General features: G+C 41.8%; 1 gene segment (V, D, J or C); it reads left to right on the plus strand.

The window, feature by feature from the left end:
* Positions 1-20,377, plus strand: part of LOC115528231 — a 917,695-nt gene that overhangs the window by 12,007 nt on the left and 885,311 nt on the right.

The following is a 20,377-nucleotide window of genomic DNA, read 5'->3' on the forward strand; positions in this document are numbered from 1 at the left end:
AGCAGGGAGCCCGATGCAGGGCTTGAACCCACGAACTATGAGATCATGACCTGAGCCAAAGTCAGATGCTTAACTGACTGAGCCACCCAGGCACCCCTTAAATCTATTTTTACTGGAGGTTACCAGTAATAACTTTTTCATTTTTTTCAGATATCATTTCTTATTTCGTATATTTGTGCATGGGCCATTTTCATTCAAAAGTTAGTAAGTGGTTGTTCTATTCTATCATTGGTAAACATGATTTTGACGTGTGCCGGTTAGACCCACTATTCCTTGATGATCTCCCTCTTTTATAATTTTGTTCATTTTGATGGGAAATGTTTATTTTTTGTTTTTTTTAGTTTCTTAAATTTGGCAGAATTCTAAATTCTCCCTCTTGATTGCTCTTCTCTTTACCATATGGATTTTGCAAAGCTCTTATTCTCTCATTTTTAAAAATAGGCTTTATTTTTAAGATAAATTTTAAGTTTATGGCAAATTTGAATGAAAAAGTGCATAGATTTCCCAAATGTTGGCTGCAAAAATGATCTTGTGTTAGCACCAACTCCTGGGAACACTTCCTAATATCTTCTGAGATTCTACTCAGTCTCAAGTAAGCAGCAGGGTCCTAGGATCCAAGCTGTTTCTCTGCATCTAATGATGCTTTGAAGAACTCAGGACATTTGTTAAATTGTGGTCTTCATCCTGGTGACAAAACTGATCAATATTGTCAGGTATGGGGTGACAAGAACACTGCTCACACTGAGCTCCAGGTCACTGGGGAAGGGGGGCAAACCCCTCTGCTTGTGCTGCCTAGATTCTCACTAGGTGCTCAGTGCCAGTGACAACAGCCAGCTTCATACAGCCAGTCAATAGCTTGACATGGAGCTATCACTTAGAGAATGTCTGCCATATTGCTAATTGGACATTCTGAGTTTTTCATCTCTACACGGCATCAAATCATTTTCCAGGTCATAGAATCATGCTAGCGTGACCATAGGGGATAATGTAGATTCTTATGTAGCACAGGAGATGTATTCACCAAAATTATTCTGTTGTGGTCAATTAAAAATCAAGAAGTAGACTAAACAGGAGGGGCCAAGATGGCAGAGCAGTATGGAAGTTCTCTGCTTCTCTCATCCCTGAAATGCAGCTAGATCAGCACCAAACCATTTTACACACCTAGAAAATTGATCTGAGGATTTACACAACAATCTGCATAACTCGAGCCATAGAACTTGGTAGGTATGTGGCATGGAGAGGTGAACTTTAGGAGAGAGAAGTCACGGAGGGTAAGGAGCTATTTTCATGGAGAGAGGACAGAGAAAGGGTGGCAAGTATGGAAAAACACTCTTCCTGAAAGTAGCTGGAGAGAAAGAGAAAGAGTGGAAACACCCACAAATCACTGAACAAGAAAGAGAGAAAGGAGAAAAGAGAGGGTTTCAAATACCATTAGGACTCTATAATCAGAGTTGGAAATTCTGCAGCTCAATACCTGGCAGTGCTCTGGTGGGAAGGGCAAATCTCCAGGAGCAGGCAGTGAGGTCTGAGGGGTCTGTGGGCCACACAGGGAGAAGAAGTTCCCTACCAAGAGGACATTTGGTAGAGGCCCATGGCCTCCCCACAGGCAAAGATCCCAGTGGACCCTGGAGACAGCCACGCTTGTTGGCATTGGGACAAAGATGCCAGGGTATAGTGAAACCTGGCTCTGGTTGTGTGTTGTGATTTACCATAATCCCTGAACCTCTGATGCTGCATGATTGCACGAACTTTTTCTGGGGCAAGCCAGCACCCAGCCACAATCTCAAGCCTCTGCAGCAGCATGATCACACGAATGTTCCTGGGAGCAAACCAGCACCTGGCCATTGCTCGGTGAGACCCTCCCCCAGAGGGTCAGAATGGGTCCAAGCTGTAGGGCTCTCAGAAGTGAGGGGTTTGGAAACACAGTCCCATCTGAGATAAAAGTCAGGAGGGGTGCCTCCTGGTAGGCTGCCAGCTTGGTCATGGACAGTGTAGAAATGGGGAGTGGATGGAAGCTGGAGACAAAGGGGGAATGCTTGATTGCTGGTAGGTGAGAGTGCAGTGTTCCTATGCCAGAGACTGGGAATCTGGGTAAAGCCATTTTCATCTCCCCCCTGCATGCACATACCTGTGCATGCACATACCTGTGCATGCACATGTGGGCAACACCTATCCACCCCAGTAAGCTAAGCAGCGCCACCTAGTGGAGATTACACCACTACACCATTACACCAAGCCCCGCCCAAATACACCAACCAAGCCTAGAGGACCACCACAAGTCTCTCTGCCTGCTTAGTGTATGTACTATAAAGTGCTTCATAGTTTGACTTCTAGGGGAATCTGGATGTAATTTCATTCAGATTTCATTCTGTTTGCTGGTCCATCTGTTCGTTTTTTTTTTTCTTTCTTCTTTTTCTTTTCTTATTCTTGGATACAGAAAGAGAAAAAAAATTATTTTTACTTTCTGTTTTTATGAAAGTTTGTCTCTTTTTAAATTTTTACTATATTATATATTTTTGTAAATATTTTTTATTCTATTTTATTTTCTTTATTTCATTTTATTCTATTTTATTGTGTATATTTGTTTTAATTTTTAAACGTTTTCTTGCTTCTTTTCTTTTCTTTCTTTCCTTTTTTCTCTATTCTATCAAGCTTCTTTCAACAATGAAACCAAATCACACCTAAAATTAGCTTTTTTATTTGATTGTTTGTGATGTTTTTAACTTTTGAATTTTAATTTTATTAATTCTTTTTCTTCCTCCAAAATGAGAAAATGAAAGAATTCACCCCCAAAATAGAACAGGAAGAAATGACAGCCAGGGACTTAATCAACACAGATACAAGCAATATGTCTGAATCAGAATTTATACTCATGATAATAAGAACACTAGCTGGGTTTGAAAAAAGCATAGAATCCCTTTCGGCAGAGATAAAACAAGTAAAATCTAGTCAGGATGAAATTAAAAACGTTATAACTGAGATGCAATCTTGAATAGATGCCATGGGGGCAAGGATGGATGAACCAGAGGAACAAATAGCTATATGGAAGACAAACTAATAGAGAATACTGAAGAGGAAAAAAAGAGAGAAACTAAGGCAAAAGAGTATGATTTAAGAATTAGAGAAATCAGTGACTCATTACAAAAGAATAACATCTGAATCATAGGAGTTCAAGAAGATGAAGAGAGAGAAAAAGGGGTAGAAGGTTTATGTGAGCAAATCATAGCAGAAAAATTTCCTAACCCAGGGAAAGACACAGACATCAAAATCCAAAAAGCACAGAATACTCCCATAGATTCAACAAAAACCGACTATCAACAAGGCATATCATAGTCAAATTCACAAAATACACAGACATGGAAAGAATTATGAAAGCAGCAAGGGAAAAAAAAAGTCCTTAACCTATAAGGGAAGACAGATCAGGTTCGCAGCAGACCTATCCACAGAAATTTGGTAAGCCAGAAAAAAGTGGCAGGATATAGTCAGAGTGTTGAATTGGAAAAATATGCAGCCAAGAATTCTTTATACAGCATGGCTGTCACTCAAAATAGAAGGAGAGATAAAGAGTTTCCCAGACAAACAAAAACTAAAGGAGTTCGTGACCACTAAACCAGTCCTTCAAGATATTTTAAGGGGAATCTCTGAGGGAAAAAACATGAAACAAAACAATAAAGCCAAACAACAGAGACTAGAAAGGAATAGAAGACACCACCAGAAACTCCAACTCTATAGGGAATACAATGGTAATAAATTCATATCTTTCTGTACTCACTCTAAATGTCAACGGACAAAAGACATAGAGTAACAGAATAAAAAAAAAAAAACAAGATCCATCTATATGCTATTTACAAGAGACTCACTTTAGACCTGAAGACACCTTCAAATTGAAAGTAAGGGGATGGAGAACCATCTATCATGCTAATGGTCTCCAAAAGAAAGCCAGAGCAGCCATACTTATAACAGATAATCTAGACTTTAAAATAAAGACTGTAACAAGAGATGAAGAAGGGCATTGTATCATAATTAAGGATTCTATCCACCAAGAAGATCTAACAATTATAAACATTTATGCCCCCAACGTGGATGCACACAAATATATACATCAGTTAATCACAAACATAAAGAAATTCATTGATAATACCATAATAGTAGAGGACTTCAACACCCCACTTACAACGATGGACAGATCATCTAAGCAGAAAATCAACAAGGAAACAATGGCTTTATTTGACACGCTGGATGGGATGAACTTAACAGATATATTCAGAACATTTCACCCTGAAGCAGCAGAATATGCATTCTTCTTGAGTGCACATAGAACATTCCCCAGAATAGATCATATACTGGGACACAAATCAGACCTCAACAAGTAAAAAAAAATTGAGATCATACCATGTATATTTTCAGACCACAATGCTGTAAAACTCGAAATCAACCACAAGAAAAATTTGGGAGACTAAAGAACATCCTACTAAAGAATGAATGGGCTAACCAAGAAGTTAAAGAGGAAATTAAAAAGTACATGGAAGCCACTTAAAATGATAAAACCACAGCCCCAAACCTCTGGGACACAGCAAAGGCAGTCATAAGAGGAAAGTATATAGCAATCCCAGCCTTCCTAAAGAAGGAAGAAAGGTCTTAGATACACAACCTAACCTTATACCTTAAAGAGTTGGAAAAAGAACAGCAAATATAACCCCAAACAAGGAGAAGATGGGAAATAATAAGGATTAGAGCAGATGTCAATGCTATAAAAAAAAAAAAAAAAACAAAACACAAAAACAAAAACAGTAGAACAGATCGATGAAACCAGAAGCTGGATATTTGAAGGAATTAACAAGATTGATAAACCCCTAGCCAGTTTGATGAAAAAGAAAAAGGAAAGGACCCAAATAAATATGAAATCAAAAATGAAAGAGGCGAGATCACAACCAACACTGCAGAAATACAATCATAAGAGAATATTATGAGCAATTATAAGCCAATAAACTGGGCAATCTGGAAGAAATGGAAAAATTCCTAGAAACATATAAACTACCAAAACTGAAACAGGAAGAAATAGAAAATTTGAACAGACCCATAACCAGTAAAGAAATGGAATCAGTAATCAAAAATCTCCCCCAAAACAAGAGGCCAGGGCCAAATGGCTTTCCAGAGGAATTCTACCAAATATTTAAAGAAGAGTTAACCCTATTCTTTTGAAGCTGTTTCAAAAAACAGAAATGTAAGAAAAACTTCCAAACTCATTCTATGAGGCCAGCATTACCCTGAGTCCAAAACCAGACAAAGACCACTAAAAAGTAGCACTAAAGACTAATTTTCCTGATGAACATGGATGCAAAAATCCTCAACAAGATATTAGCCAACCGGATCCAACAATACATTAAAAAAATTATTCACCACGACTAAGGGGGACTTATACCTGGGATGCAGGGCTGGTTCAATATCCACAAAACAATCAATGTGATTCATCACATCAATAAAAGAAAGGATAAGAACCACATGATCCTCTCAATATATGCAGAGAAAGCATTTGACAAAATACAGCATTCTTTATTGATAAAAATCCTCAATAAAGTAGGGATAGAAGGATCATACCTCAAGATCATAAAAGCCATATACAAAAGACCCACCACTAATATCATCCTAAATAGGGAAAAACTAAGAGCTTTCCCCCTAATGTCAGGAAACTGACAGGAATGTCCATTCTTGCCACTGTTATTCAACATAGTATTGGAAGTCCTAGCCTCAGCAATTAGACAACACAAAGAAATAAAGGCATCCAAACTGGTGAGGAGGAAGTCAAACTTTCACATTTCACAGATGACATGATACTCTATATGGAAAACCCAAAAGATCCACCAAAAAACTTCTAGAACTGATTCATGAATTCAGCAAAGTTGCAGGATATAAAGTCAATGCAGAGAAATTGGTTGCCTTTCTATATACCAATAAAAGCAGCAGAAGGAGAAATCAAGAAATTGGTCACATTTACAATTGCACCAAAACCCATAAAATAGCTAGGAATGAACCTAACCAAAGAGATGAAAAATCTATATATTGAAAACTATATAGAAAGCTTATGAAGGAAATGGAAGACACACAAAAAAAGGAAATATATTCCCTGCTTCTGGATTAGAAGAACAGATATTGTTAAAAATGTTGATACTACTCAAAGCAATCTACATATTCAATGTGATCCCTATCAAAATAACATCAGCATTCTTCACAGAGCTAGAACAAACAATCCTAAAATTTGTATGAAACCAGAAAAGATCCTGAATAGCCAAAGCAATCCTGAAGCAAAAGCTGAAAGCAATCCTGAAACCAAAGCTGGAGGCATCACAATTCTGGACTTCAAGCTGTATTAGATAGTTGTATTATCAAGACAGTATACTACTAGAACAAAAACAGACACATAGATCAATGGAACAGAATAGAGAACCTAGAAATGGACCCATAAACGTATGGCCAACTAATCTTTGACAAAGCAGGAAAGACTATCCAAGGGAATAAAGATAGTCTCTTCAGCAAATGGTGCTGGGAAAACTGAACAATAACATGCAGAAGAATGAACTTGGATGACTTTCTTACACCATGCACAAAAATAAACTCAAAATGGATGAAAGACTTAAACATAAGACAGGAAGCCATCAAAATCCTAGAGGAGAAAGCAGACAAAAACCTCTTTGACCTTGGCTGTATCAACTTCTTACTCAACATATCTCCAGAGGCAAGGGAAACAATAGCAAAAAATGAACTCTTGGAACCTCATCAAGATAAAAAACTTCTGCACAGGGAAGGAAACAATCAGCAAAACTAAAAAGCAACTGATGGAATGGGAGAATATATTTGCAGATGACATATCAGATAAAAGATTAGATTCCAAAATTTATAAATAATTTTTCAAACTCAACACCCAAATAACAAATATTCAGTGAAGAAATGGGCAAAATACATGAATAGACAATTTTCCAAGGAAGACCTCCAGATGGCTAACAGACACATGAAAAAATGCTCAATATCACTCATCATGAGGAAAATACAAATCAAAACCACAATGCGCTACCACCTCACACCTGTCAGAATGGCTAACATTAACAATTCAGGCAACAACAGATGTTGCCAAGGATGCAGAGAAAGAGGATCTTTTTTGCACTGCTGGTGAAAATGCAAACTGTGCAGCCACTGTGGAAAACAGTATGAAGGTTCCTGAAAAAAATTAAAAATAGAACTACTCTGTGATCCAGCAATTGTACAACTAGGTACTTACCAAATGGATACAGATGTGCTGTTTTGAAGGGGCACACGCACCCCAATATTTATAGCAGCACTATTGACAATAGCCAAAGTATGGAAAAAGCCCCTGTGTCCATCGACAGATGAATGGATAAAGAAGATGTGGTATATATAAACAATGGAGTATTACTCAGCAATAAAAAAGAATGAAATCTTGCCATTTGCAACAACGTAGATGGAACTTAGTGTGCATTATGCTAAGCAAAATTAGTCAGAGAACAAATATCATATGACTTCCTCATATGTGGAATTTAAGACACAAAACAGATTAACATAGGGGAAATGAAGCAAAAATAATATAAAAACAGGGAGGGGACAAAACATAAGAGACTTAAATATAGAGAACAAACTGAGGGTTGCTGGAGGGGTTGTGGGTGGGAATGAGTTAAAGCGGCAAGGGCATCAAGGAGGAAATTTATTGGAATGAGCATAGGGTGTTATGTGTAGGGGATAAACCTCAGATTCTACTCCTGAAATCATTATTGCACTATATGCTAACTAACCTGGATGTAAATTAAAAAAAAAATAATAAAAAGTAAAAGCAAATTAAGAAGTATTTATCAGAGATCCTGCATGACATATCTGACAGGCTTAAGATAGGATAATTTAGTAACTATTTGCCAAAGAGAAACTTTATGAATTTGTGAGCTGAGTATCTGGAATCCCCAATGGAAAGTGAAAATCATAACCTATTGACAGTGGGGACAGTGATGTGTCTGAAGGTAAAAGCAGGAGTATGGTGGGTATGAATCAGGCCAACTGGGGATTGCTCCAGACCATGGTGACCCCACAGAGAGAGGACCTGGGGCATCGCTGGTCTCAGAACCATCTTACATCTAGGGAGGAAAATATCAGAAACAGGTTACCTGATTAGAGATCCAACTGTGTAATTTGAATACTGATTGTGATTCTGTGGACACCAGGGTGTACTGTGAACCCAACAAGAGAATGGAGACAGATGCCCACACCATTTACCCATGGGAAGAGCCTGAGCCTGCTTGAGTGGGACTGGGAGAAATGACCCCCACCCATGTGTGACTGTTCTGCAGCTCTGACTCTCCAATTCCATGGAGAAACTGGCTCATGGTGTCCCTCAGCCCATGAGGAACCCATTTCATTCTTCCTTCTCCTTGTGACTAGAGCCATCCAGAGTGATGTGGGGACTGGACATGGAGAATGGCAGCACCGTGTTTGCATGAATTGACTCCATTCACTAGAATGAAGGGGAAAAATGAGTGAGACTCAGTGTCCCTAGTCCTCATGGTGGCCCTTGATTGGCTGTGCTGTTAGGTTTTCCACATGACTCCATGTCCATTTACAATGTATAATCCATGTGAGATCACTACCTGCTACCCAAGTGCAACTCAGAGAGGAGTCCCTGACTTCACCTGCAGGAGGTGCCGCCCACCCAACCCTGCCCCATGTGGGATTCCAGAACTGTCACCCGCACCTCTCTGGAGACCTGTTTAGAAGCAACAGTGGCAAAGTCAGCACAATTAAAGTCCCTGCCAAGGTGACCAAACTTCAGAGAGGACAGGTGGGGAGGGGTCTCTTCTGATGGGCAGAGGACTGGGGGAAACAAGGGACAGAGGAGTTTGCAAAGCAGCCATTGTAAGGAGGAGAAAGAACACACTTGAGGAGAGGAGGAAAGTCCAGAGAGGGTGAACATCCTACCTCATCTCACAAGAAGTCCAGGTTTTCCTCCATCCCCACCTCTCATTATGACCACTGTCTAGGCACTTCAGCCTGACCTTGGATGCTACACACTCATGCCCCATCATGACCTATCCCAGAGCTTTTCTGGATGTGAAGTTCTGCAGATGTCTCCACCAAAAGCCTCTTCTAAGTCTTCAGAACTTCCTGTAACATTAGCTTGGGAAGAGAAAGAGGGGTTGGTCTGTCTTAAACCTATACCCACCTCTGCACTTAGAACATATTATCTACTGGAGGTGACCACAGGGCTTCCAGAAGATACATCTGTCACTGTTTGTGATGGTGACACAGTTCTGGACATTAACCTCAGGAGACTGAGAACCCCGCAGGTCAGTATGTAAACATCAGGGGGCACTGTGCATCTGCCCTGGGCCTGGAAGGGAGATACTCACAGCTAGGGGGAGCCCTTTGGCCTCAGGGCTGGGCACAGGCTGAGTTGCTCCCTGCGCTCCCAGGTGAGACCCAGCAGCCAGGTGTCTTCAGGCCTGGCAAAAGCTCCTGGGCAGGGTCCTGTGGTTGTTCCCACAGCTGCTCCCTGCATTCCCTCCTGGGTCTCACTTGGAGTAGGCCCTGACCTCAGCTTCTTCTGTCCTCAGGTCCCTTCTCAGGCTCATGAATCAGTGGTCAGATGGGTAGGGTCTGAGAAAGCCAGAAAGAGAGGTGCAAATTTGCATAAACAGCTCCTTATTTCCTTGGGAGCAGTAGGGAGGATATGAAAAGACAGGGACACCCCAGCTCCAGAGTGTGGTCAGGAGTTGTGTCACCATGGTCTGGATTCCTCTTCTCTTCATGATTCTCTTTCTTTGGTCAAGTAGGGATAGGCCTTGGGGACAAGGTCTCAGTTCTCAGGCTGTGTCAATACCTTGACTCATATCCCCATGAGCTTTTACTCTGGTCTTTGCCCTGCCTCCTGTACATGTCTGTGTTTTCAAGTTGTCTCTCCCAGCATGAATTAGCTTGTGCTACCTCAGCTGCCTTCTTTCTCTGCATCCCTGGGAGAATCTTTCTGGCACCCTGAGAAGTGACATCATTGTTGGAAAAAAAAAGTATGTAATCAGTTATCAGCAGAAGCCAGGAAGCTGTCCCTGATATCTCATAAGATTCAATTCAGACTCAGATTAACACCAGGGGTCTGGGCACCAGTTTGCTTTTCTGCATCCAAAAGTGCATTGATGAGCTGAGGGGCTCTGCACATCTCTGGAGACCAGTGCAAAGATGAGGTGACTACTACTGTTATATATGGCACAATAGCACCAATGCATACCATGCTCCAGACTTATGAGGAAGTTAGACAAAATCTTCTTCTACTCTCCAGGCCTGGTGACATCATCACTCCGGTGGCTCTGGATGTGACTTCTGTTGTTGGATCTTCAACTGATTCCTAATTTTCCTGGAACCAGTAGATTTGACAATGTCACATCCTTTCCTTCAGTTACTTTTTTGGATTGATAATCTATTCTCAGTGTTTTCATGTTTTCAAAGGCAAACTAGCTTGCTCAGAGATAAAAAGTATTCAGTGGATTTGTCAGAGGCAAAAGGTGTTGATTTGAGCTCTGACTCTAGCGGTGGCTCTAGATGCTTCTGGTCTAAGTAGTTCAATCTAGGCTTCAGGTTTCAAAGCCAACATGCAGAAATAAATGGTATTTTATATAAAAGCAATACATAATCAACATCTAAAAAATAAAAGCAATGCTACTTTAAATTCCATAATTATGTAATTCTTAAGGATAAAACTGAGAAAAATTAAAAGTCTTATTACTGGAAAACAAAACATCGCAAGGGAAATGAAAGGCAACTTGAATGAATGACTATTCCTTACTTGTGGTTCAAAATGTTGGATTTGGCTAAGACAATGATTCTTCCTAAATTTTTCAATCAATGACTATTGCCAACAGCTTCCTGGCACAAATCAAAGAAACTGAATATCCCTCCCAAGCAGACACTCACAATTCTTATGAAAGTGTTGGAAAACAGAATTTGTAATTGAACTAACATGAGTTCGCTGCTTGGTGAGTTACAGGTAGACACTGCCCCGGGTGGAGTTGTCACACAAAGGAAGCTGTGTGTGCAGCAAATAAGGAGATCATGGGGAATAACTTCCAAAGCTGTGACTGCCATAGCAGGGTGAGTTGGTTCTTTTTATTTAGGGTTTAGGATGAATATTCAGAAAGGGGAAATTTGTCATTGCATGTAATATTCAGAAAGGGGAGCTTTGTTATCACATGTCATCTCTATCTGGGCATAGGTAGCATAGTGTACCTAGAACACGTGCCTGTATGCACATCCAATGTTATGTTAATGCAGCTTTTTCTCCTTGTAGGGTGGAGATTCAACATTATAATGAGGCAAAGATAACTGTCTGACAAGGGCAAGGGCTGTGCACAGACTCCAAAATCTGGTATAAACTGGATGAGGTCCTGGGCTCCTTATCTGGGGTGAGGAATGCAGAGCCATTTATTTGTTCATCTGCAGAGACAACTAGTGGATTTATTAGTGGAGTCTAAAAAGAAAAAAAATAGCTGATTAGGGGGAAGCAGTTCCCTGAAAAACAAGGTTTAAATTTTCTGCTAGTTTCAATGTTATTAACCTTATGGGGCATAGTTTCAAATTTAGTAATATATGACAAGAAGTACACACCATGACCAAATGGGGTTTATTGCAGAGATGCAGAACAGATTCAATATTCAAATCAATCAACATAATCTCTTGTAATAACAAGCTAAAGGAGAAAAATCTCATAAACTCATCAATCAATATAGCATTTGACAAGCATTTGACACAATTCAAAACCTATTGTGACAAATATTCTCAGGGAATGAAAAAATAGAGAACATTGTGCACTTGATAAATGAAATTATAAAACAGACACAGCTTATGCACACGGAGGTGAAACACTGAAAACTTTCTCCCTAGGGTAGAGACCAAGGCAAGCATGTCCAATCCCACCACTATAATTTAACATAAGGCTGAATGTTCCAGAAAGAGCCATAAGGCAAGAAAAATAATGAAAGGCATACTGAATAAGAAGAAAAAGAGACAGTTGTCCCCGTTTTCAGGTGAAAGAATGGTCTACATGAAAAATACAAAGGACACTGCAAATATACCTACAAATATATAAATTCCAAGAGTAATATGTAATTTCAGGAAAATCTTATAATACAAGATCAACATAGAACATTTAGATGTGTATACACTAGAAATAAACATATGAAAACTGAATTAAAATATCACTTAAAACCACTCAACAATGAAATATTTAAGTGCATGTTAAAAAAACACTTGTAGGCCATGGATGCCGAATACTGGACAATGCTGGTACGTGTAATCAAAGTGGATCAAAACAATGGGAAAAACACGTGCTGTTCATGGATTAAAAGACTCCATATAATAAACATGTCAATTCTCCCTAAATTGTATAAAAGTTTAATTCATTTCCTGTCACAGGAAGACAGAGCAGTATGGATAGAGAATAGACACATTGGCCAATGTAACAGAACAGAGAACCCAGAAACAAAAGTATGGGTCATTATTTTTAACAAAAGTACAACAGTCTTTCAGAGAAGGAAGGATGGCCTTTTGGACAAATGGCCACAAAAAATTTTATAGCTGTAGGGGGAAATGAATCTCACTTAACCATCCTGCTTTATAAAACCATTCACTAAATGGATACAACTTTTAGAAGGAAACATAGGAGAAAATCTTCAGGATCTAGGTTTGTATCTGAACATGTTTATATAAGACACCAACAGCACAATCCAGAAAAGAAAAAAAAATATTAAACTGAACTTCATCAGAGATAAATTCATAATTCTTTCTTTATTTTATAAATTATTAAGAATTAAATTAGCTAAAAAAATAGCAGATTAGTATACAACTAATTTATGGGAGAGTAGTTGGAATCCATTGCTTTAATATACATGAGTTATAAAACACTCAAAATATATGCATTTCCAATTCATGTATTGATAGAGGGATATGATGTTTGCAGTATCTTTGCTGGGATGCACACAACTTAAGTTGTAATTGTGATAAATGTTTGCATCTCCCATAGACCAAGACTCTTTGTGAGAGTGAAAAACACTACAGCAATCATGGATGGTGCTTTGGTATCACACTATCTCTGAATAAAATCACTGATGTTGGAATAGACAGGGACCTGGTGAACTGCAAAACCCAAGGCTCTCATGGCTTTGGACCAAGGTGAGCTATGTGCAAGCTGTGTGCCCTGTGACCAGTAGAGGGTGGTGTGGGACTAGGGTCCCTACACTACTGCTCAGTGTAGACCATTTACTCAAAGGATCCTGGACCTGGGCGCAGGGCCCTGTGCTCCTGGATAGGGACTCAGAAGCTGTGTCCTCCCTGGCCTGGCAGAGTCCCCTGAGCAGGGACCTGTGTGTTGTCTCAGCAGATGCATCCTCCCAAGGGTCTCCCCAGGCATGAAGCCAACCTCCATCCTCTTCAGTGTGTGGTATGAGCTGAGCTCCAGCACCTGGGCTCAGGGAGGGGCTTGGCAGTCACTGGATAGACCTCATTTGCATGGACAGCACATCTTGTGACAGAGGGTGAATAAGAAAAGGAGGCCTGGGGCAGCCCAGCTCACTGTGGGGACCAAGGGCTGTGTCACCATGGCCTGGACTGCTGTCCTTCTCGTGATCTTCTCTCACTGCACAAGTATGGACCAGCCTTGGGGACGTAGGGCAACCTCCCCCACCCAGCCTGATTCAGTCCCTCTGGTTCAGCACCTGAGAAGTCTCACCCTGTTCCCTGCCCTATTAACCATGAGTGTCTCTGTTTGCAAGTTCCCTGTCCCAGCCTGTGCTGACCCAGCCACCCTCTCTCTCTGCATCGCTTGGAACAACAGCAAGACTCACCTGTTCCCTGAGCAGTGACATGAGTATTGGCAACAAGAGCATATTCTGGTACCAGAAGATGCCAAGGAGCCTTCCCCAGTACTACTTCTCCTGTACTACTACTCAGACTCAAGTACACAATTGGGATCTGGTATCCCCGACCACTTCTCTGGATCCAAAGATGCCTCAACCAATGCAGGTTTCTGCTCATCTCTGGGCTGCAGCCTGAGGACGACGCTGACTATTACCGTCTCATTGTAAATAATGATGCTTCTTACAGTGACACTGGCAGATGAGAAAGTAGGATAAAATCCTTGACCAACTCAGAGTCCTGGTCAATGACAATTTAAAACTTTTAAAAATAAGTAGTTTATACACACACTGTACCTGCAAATACCACCTGGTTCACAATGAGTCTACTCTCCATTATCCATTCATTGTTTCTGTGGCCTCAGGAAAAACAAAACAAAAAGGAAACAAAATAATTCAATGTCATGATAACACCCATGTTGCCTGGATATCCACATGTCATAGAACCAGAGTCTGCACAGCTGCCTTTTTTCTCCTGAAATGAGGAAAATCAGCCTTTCTTTGACTTCATCCCCCTCAGAGGCCCAGGACCATCCCAGCAGTTGGACATTCCTCCACAGCATAGACTTGCCCTTCCAGGGTTCAGAGCAGAGACCTCCCCTTTCCTCACAGCCTTCTGTGCTCAGGAGAAGCCAAGGCTTCCTGGATCCAGGGAGAAGACATGAGGATGTGAGATGCTATTTGAGAATATGGGCTTGTGGGGGAATTGCAGGCTCAGAGCTGGCCTGGATCCTTCACTGGGAAGCTGAGGCTTCAGTTGTGAAGTCAGGAACAGGGGGGTTAGTCAAAGGGTAAATTTGGGGCCTGAGGCCAGGAATCTCTTTATGGGCCATGAGAGTTTAGGGGATGCTCCACAGTTGCTGGGAAAATGCTAAGCCTGCCCCAGGGAAGTGGATGTAGTAGGTCCATGGATGAGACTCTGCTACAGCTGGCACCAGGGCCCATGGGGACTCCCATGAGGGATGTCCTGAGACCACAGGTATTGACTATGTCTTGCTCTCCTCTTAGACTGCATTGGAACTTTGCCACAATCCAGGGAGTGGGGAGCTGTGGAATGTCTAGAGCAAGAACTCCCTCATATGTGCATGTGTCACTCCCCTGGAGAAGCTGTTGATGACCCCAGATTCCAGGTCATCTCCTACTACAGGAACAGCAGAAACACTGGGGGTTACAACTGCAATGGTGTCAAGGCTTTCAGTCAGAGCCCTTACATTGTGATCTAGGACAGTGGTAAGAGACCATCCAGTTGCTCAAGCCTGATTGTCCAGATCCATGTGTGTTGACAAAAGCTCTTTAACCACCTCTGGGCTCCAGCCGGAGGAGAGGCTGGTCATTATTGCTATAGAGCTGCATACAACCAAATGTCACACAAAACCCCTGTTCAACAGGGACATGTGATAACTTATACCCTCCCCTCTGTCCCGGTCTTATCCATCACTCCCTTGTCCCTTCCTGGGACCAATAACAGCTCAGATTATGGCTTTTAACTTTATATATCCTACCAAAACCAGAGGGCCTCAATATCTGGACTCATGTAAGTTTATAAAGTCAGTGAAAATATCTCCTTTTGGAGGTTGCCCTCCTAATGCAAAAGTAGTTACTGTGTTTACAGAAGTAAAATGGCCTCCACATTTGCTGGGTTGGAATGACAGGACTGGTAGTAGTGCAGGATGTGTGAGCTGGGAGAACTGGGTGACCCTCTGCCCAACCCCCTACATGTCCTCTTGTACCATTTGGGGCTTTATTGAGAATTCCTGAGCTCAGAAAGCTTAAAGATACTCAGTTTCTCCCTTTCTCTTGAGATTGGAACTTTGCTGAGTTCTTGAGTTCCCGGATGTTGGACAATGCCTCCCCAGTGAGCAGATCAGAACAGACCCCTTACCAAGAAAGGTACACAAATGAGTATTACACATGTGACAAGATATCCAACATAATAAGTCACTGGAGTATTAAAAAACCGTGAGGTACCACTACCATTTAGGATGGCTAAAATTCAATACAATGACAACATTAGATGCTGTCCAAGATGTAGGGCAACAGGAACTCTCATTCATTGATGTGAGGAAATGCAGTGTCCCAGCCACTTTGGAACATGCCTTGGAAGTTTCTTACAAAGCTAAACAAAGTCTTAATGATAATACAGAAAGCACACTCCTAACTATTTTCCTAAACAAGTTACTAGTGTCTACAAAGGATATACATATATGTGTTTATTGTTATTTTATATACGATTGTCAAGACTTGAAAGCAACCAATATGTCCTCCCATAGGTGAATGAGTATATAAACTCTGGTGGGTCCATACCTAGAATATGATTCAGTGATGAAAAGACAGAAGTTATCAAGCCAGAAAAGGAGACAGAGAAAACTTTCATGTATATTTCTAAGAGAAAGAAGCAAACCTGAAGAGGCTAGAACTGTGGGCACTGGTGGATGGGGAAACAAGAGCCCTGGGTTCCAGCTCCAGCCCAGGGTTCACATGCTTCCTGAATTCACCAGAGGGCACTGGTGCTCCCCACTTCCTCAGCTGGGAGCTCCTGTCTCCCTGCCTCTTGCAGGTGCTCCTGTGTCATCCCTGGGGTGAAGTCCCCTCATTCCTACACTCTCTTTGCTCAGCAGGACCCCAGGTGTAAGGTAAAGGAAAGGCTTGCATGGCCTCAGGAAAGGGGAGGATTTGCATGGAGAACCCCATCCAGAGCATCAGGGAGACACATAGGAAGGGCTGGTTGGGTCAGGCCTAGCTGTGGGGCTCAGCAAGCAGAGTCTGGGCAATCTCTACTATGGCCTAGGCTCTACTGCTCATCACTGTCCTCACTTCACAGGTGATTTCCAAATATCTCTGAGGAGCAAAACAGTCTTAGGTTGAGATCCACTGGGTCAAATCACATATTCTCAACTATTAGGCAGTCTTTGCTTTGAGTTCTTATGCCAATTATTAGATGGCAGTTAGATGAGATAAAATGGACAGATTTATGTCCCTCGACAAGACCTTGTCTTCTGGTTCAGTAAATTCAGTAAGGTTAACAAATTTGTTCCCATGTGAGTCCTTGCTGCCTAAAACAAATTACCCTCCAGGAAAAAGTTCTTTGGGATACTTGCTTTTTAAATCCAAATCAGCTTCATGGAGAACCATCCCACAGAAGACATAGGAGGGACAGGAGGCCATTTGGCCTCTTTTTTGGTCTAACACACACACACACACACACACACACGCGCGCACACACACACACACAGCTGTCTTCTCTCTCTGAGTGTATAGTGTCTTGGACTCTGCAGTTTCCAGAATTCTCTGTCTCTCTGGAAGTCAAGGTCAACCTGTGCTCACCCAGCTGTCCTTCGTGTCTCCATCTACAGGAGGCACAGTCTCCATCAGTAGGAAACATCAGGGACATTAAGCGTAGGACATCCAGGCAGCCAGGATGAGCCTTGAATATCTGCTTTCCTGGAACTATGATAATGCTCAGGAATCTTAAGGTGAGTCTCTATCTCTGTGGGCATCTCAGCTCCCAAACATCTCGGGGCTCCGTTAAGTACCTGAGGCTGATCATGACATTGATTCTCAGACAACAGCCTCAGTGCTGCTCCCACAGAACTCAAGTCCTATGGACATGCAAGACACAACCTGCCTGTGCTTTCAGAGCTGGGCTGTCACTCTCTCAGTCACGGCAGTGACATGTCCAGTCAGGCTGAACCTCTGCTGAAAAATCTTCTGACCCAAACCAGGGCTATAAAATCTGTGACCTCATGGACCTTATATCCACCTCTCCTCCACTCAAATGTGGGACCTTCGACAGAAACTTTTGGTTTCCAGGTGAATTTGGGTAACAGCAATTTATTCATCAGTCATGGGTGGCTGAATGAGCACTTGCTCAATCCTGAACATTCTGAACACAAAGCAACTATAGCTGTGCCCAACCCCGAGACAAGTCTGACTCCAAGTCACTCTGTCCTGGAAGGACACGCTGTCTGTGTTTGGTAATTCCATCAGTGAGATGGCTCTGAAATTTATAGGAACAGGCCTGTCATGGGATATCACTGGGCAACAAGTGAGGGCTTTCAAATCTGCAGATCCAGATCCCATAGAAAACTCAAGATGAAAGAAAGAAAAAGGGGGAGAGAAAGAGAGGGAAAGAAAGAAAGAAAGAAAGAAAGAAAGAAAGATCAAGTGATTTTAGGAAAATAAATGTAATTACTGTATTTAACCTAAAGCAGAAGGCATTAGTTTCTTATTTTTTCATCTTTATATTTAAAAAAGTTTTAATGTTTATTTATTTTTGAGAGAGAGAGAGAGAGAGAGAGAGAGCAAAAAAGGGGGAGGGACAGAGTGAGGGGAGACACAGAATCTGAAGCAGGCTCCAGGTTCTGTGCTGTTAACACAGAGCCCAATGTGGAGCTTGAACCCACAAACCATGAGATCATGACCTGAGCTGAAATTGGACACTTAACTAACTGAGCCACCCAGGTGCCCCCCTTTTTCATCTTTTTAACCACAATTTCATCAACATTCTCTTTGCAATAGTCATGACTTCTGAAAAGTATACTACTGATTGTACTTTCACTGTCAAAATTGCATTGGGTTTTTATATCAAATTTATTGAGGTGAATTTTTTAATAAAATAACATAAATGTATTTCAAGCACAAGTTTGTTGAGGAGCACAAATGTATGAGCTCTTTAATGGATCCTACAGCAGAGATATAAATCATCACCAGCACCCATTAACTTCCCTCCTGCACTTCTCAGTCAGTCTCCCCCCAGTCCTGGCCCCGGGCACCCACCTATCTGCTGCCCCCCCACTGGGGTGATCTGCTCGCTCTAAGCCATTCTTGTGTTTCTGAAATGAGGATATTATTGTGACTTAATTTTTAATATTTTTTTGCATCATGGTATTATGTATAATTAATGTGCTTATTGGCTATTTACATATCTTCTTTGGGAAATTAATAATCCATATCATTTGGTCATTTTTAATTGTGTTGCTTCTCTCTTTACTGACCTAAATCTTGATATTTTCTAAATATCAGTCTGTCCTCATAGACATTGCAAATGCTTTCTCCCTATCTGTAGCTTAAGTTTTCAAGCCACCAACTTAAGTGAAGCCATGACTTATGGAAAGTTGATACCCAATCCTATCCACCAGGTATTGATCTGAAATTCAGCAGTCTCAGGATATACAAAAAGCAATAAAAATATTCATATGATGGCTCCACTTCCTTGACAGAGTAAGAAAGATGAAAGAGGCTCAAAAAAACTCTCTCCTGAATATAGCCCACCACCACCCATGTTCCTCTTCTTCACCTGTCTCTCCCTCTGGTGAGGACCAGACCAGAGGCCCAGTGCAGTACCCTCCAGACACAACTCCATGTCCGGCCCCTTCTTTTCCAATCCCCCAGTCTACTGTCCCCAAGTCATACCAGGGTCATTTTTGAGAATTCCTACCTTATGGAGTCGTGCCCACAGGAGACATTATCACAGACACATCCCTCTTCTGTGTCCCTGGAGCTGGGATCAGAGGTAGCCTGGATGATTTAAGGCAAATACGTGACTCTTTTATAGAGACTGAACAAATGTGAAATAGTTTAACAACTCATGCATTGATGAAGAGACCAGTAAAATGAAACTTGACCAAGGAGTAGATCAAAGAACAATGTATTTATAAGCCATTTTGAAAGAACTTTTGAAGTTCTATTTTTGAGGGTGCCTGGGTGGCTCAGTCGGTTGAGCGTCTGACTTTGGCTCAGGTCATGATCTCATGGTTCATGAGTTTGAGCTCTGCGTCTGGCTCTGTGCTGACAGCTCAGAGCCTGAAGCCTGCTTTGGAATCTGTGTCCCCCTCTTTCTCTGCCCCTCCCCCGCTCATGCTCTGTCTCTTTCTCTCTCTGAAAAATAAATAAACATAAAAAAAGAAATGAAGTACTATTTTTAGGGTTTGGAGACACATTGCTGAATTTCTATCAAGGGAAGGATCACATTAGAGAAAAAAACCCCCAGCATCTTGCACTGAAGGGGCCATGTGTCCATGGGGACCTGTCACCGCTCCAGACTTGATCCTGTTCTAGGAGGAGTTTATGTAGAGACACCCCCTGAATCTTGACCCATGAGCAGCCATGGAAGCCGTGGAGTCTGAGTAGAGCATACAGTCTGTCCTGAGGTGAGGAGAGGTGACATAAGAGGACAACTGGCCTGGCCCTAAGGCAAAGGACAGTGGACAGTGCAGGGGGGAGTCAGGAGCAGTCTGCGGTGGGTTCTGGTCACAATGTCACCCAAAGGTGTGTTTGGGCCTGGACTCCAGGAGGCTCTCAGGGACCTTTTCTGAGGGTCAACGGTGATCAGAGCAGTACATGTCACCTGGCACTGCCTATGTCCTCTGCTCAGGGCTCACAGCTGGGACCTCCCCACACCCCTGACATCCTCAGACAGAGGAATC

Source organism: Lynx canadensis, chromosome D3 (assembly GCF_007474595.2).
Source record: "Lynx canadensis isolate LIC74 chromosome D3, mLynCan4.pri.v2, whole genome shotgun sequence".
Lineage (NCBI taxonomy): Eukaryota > Metazoa > Chordata > Mammalia > Carnivora > Felidae > Lynx > Lynx canadensis.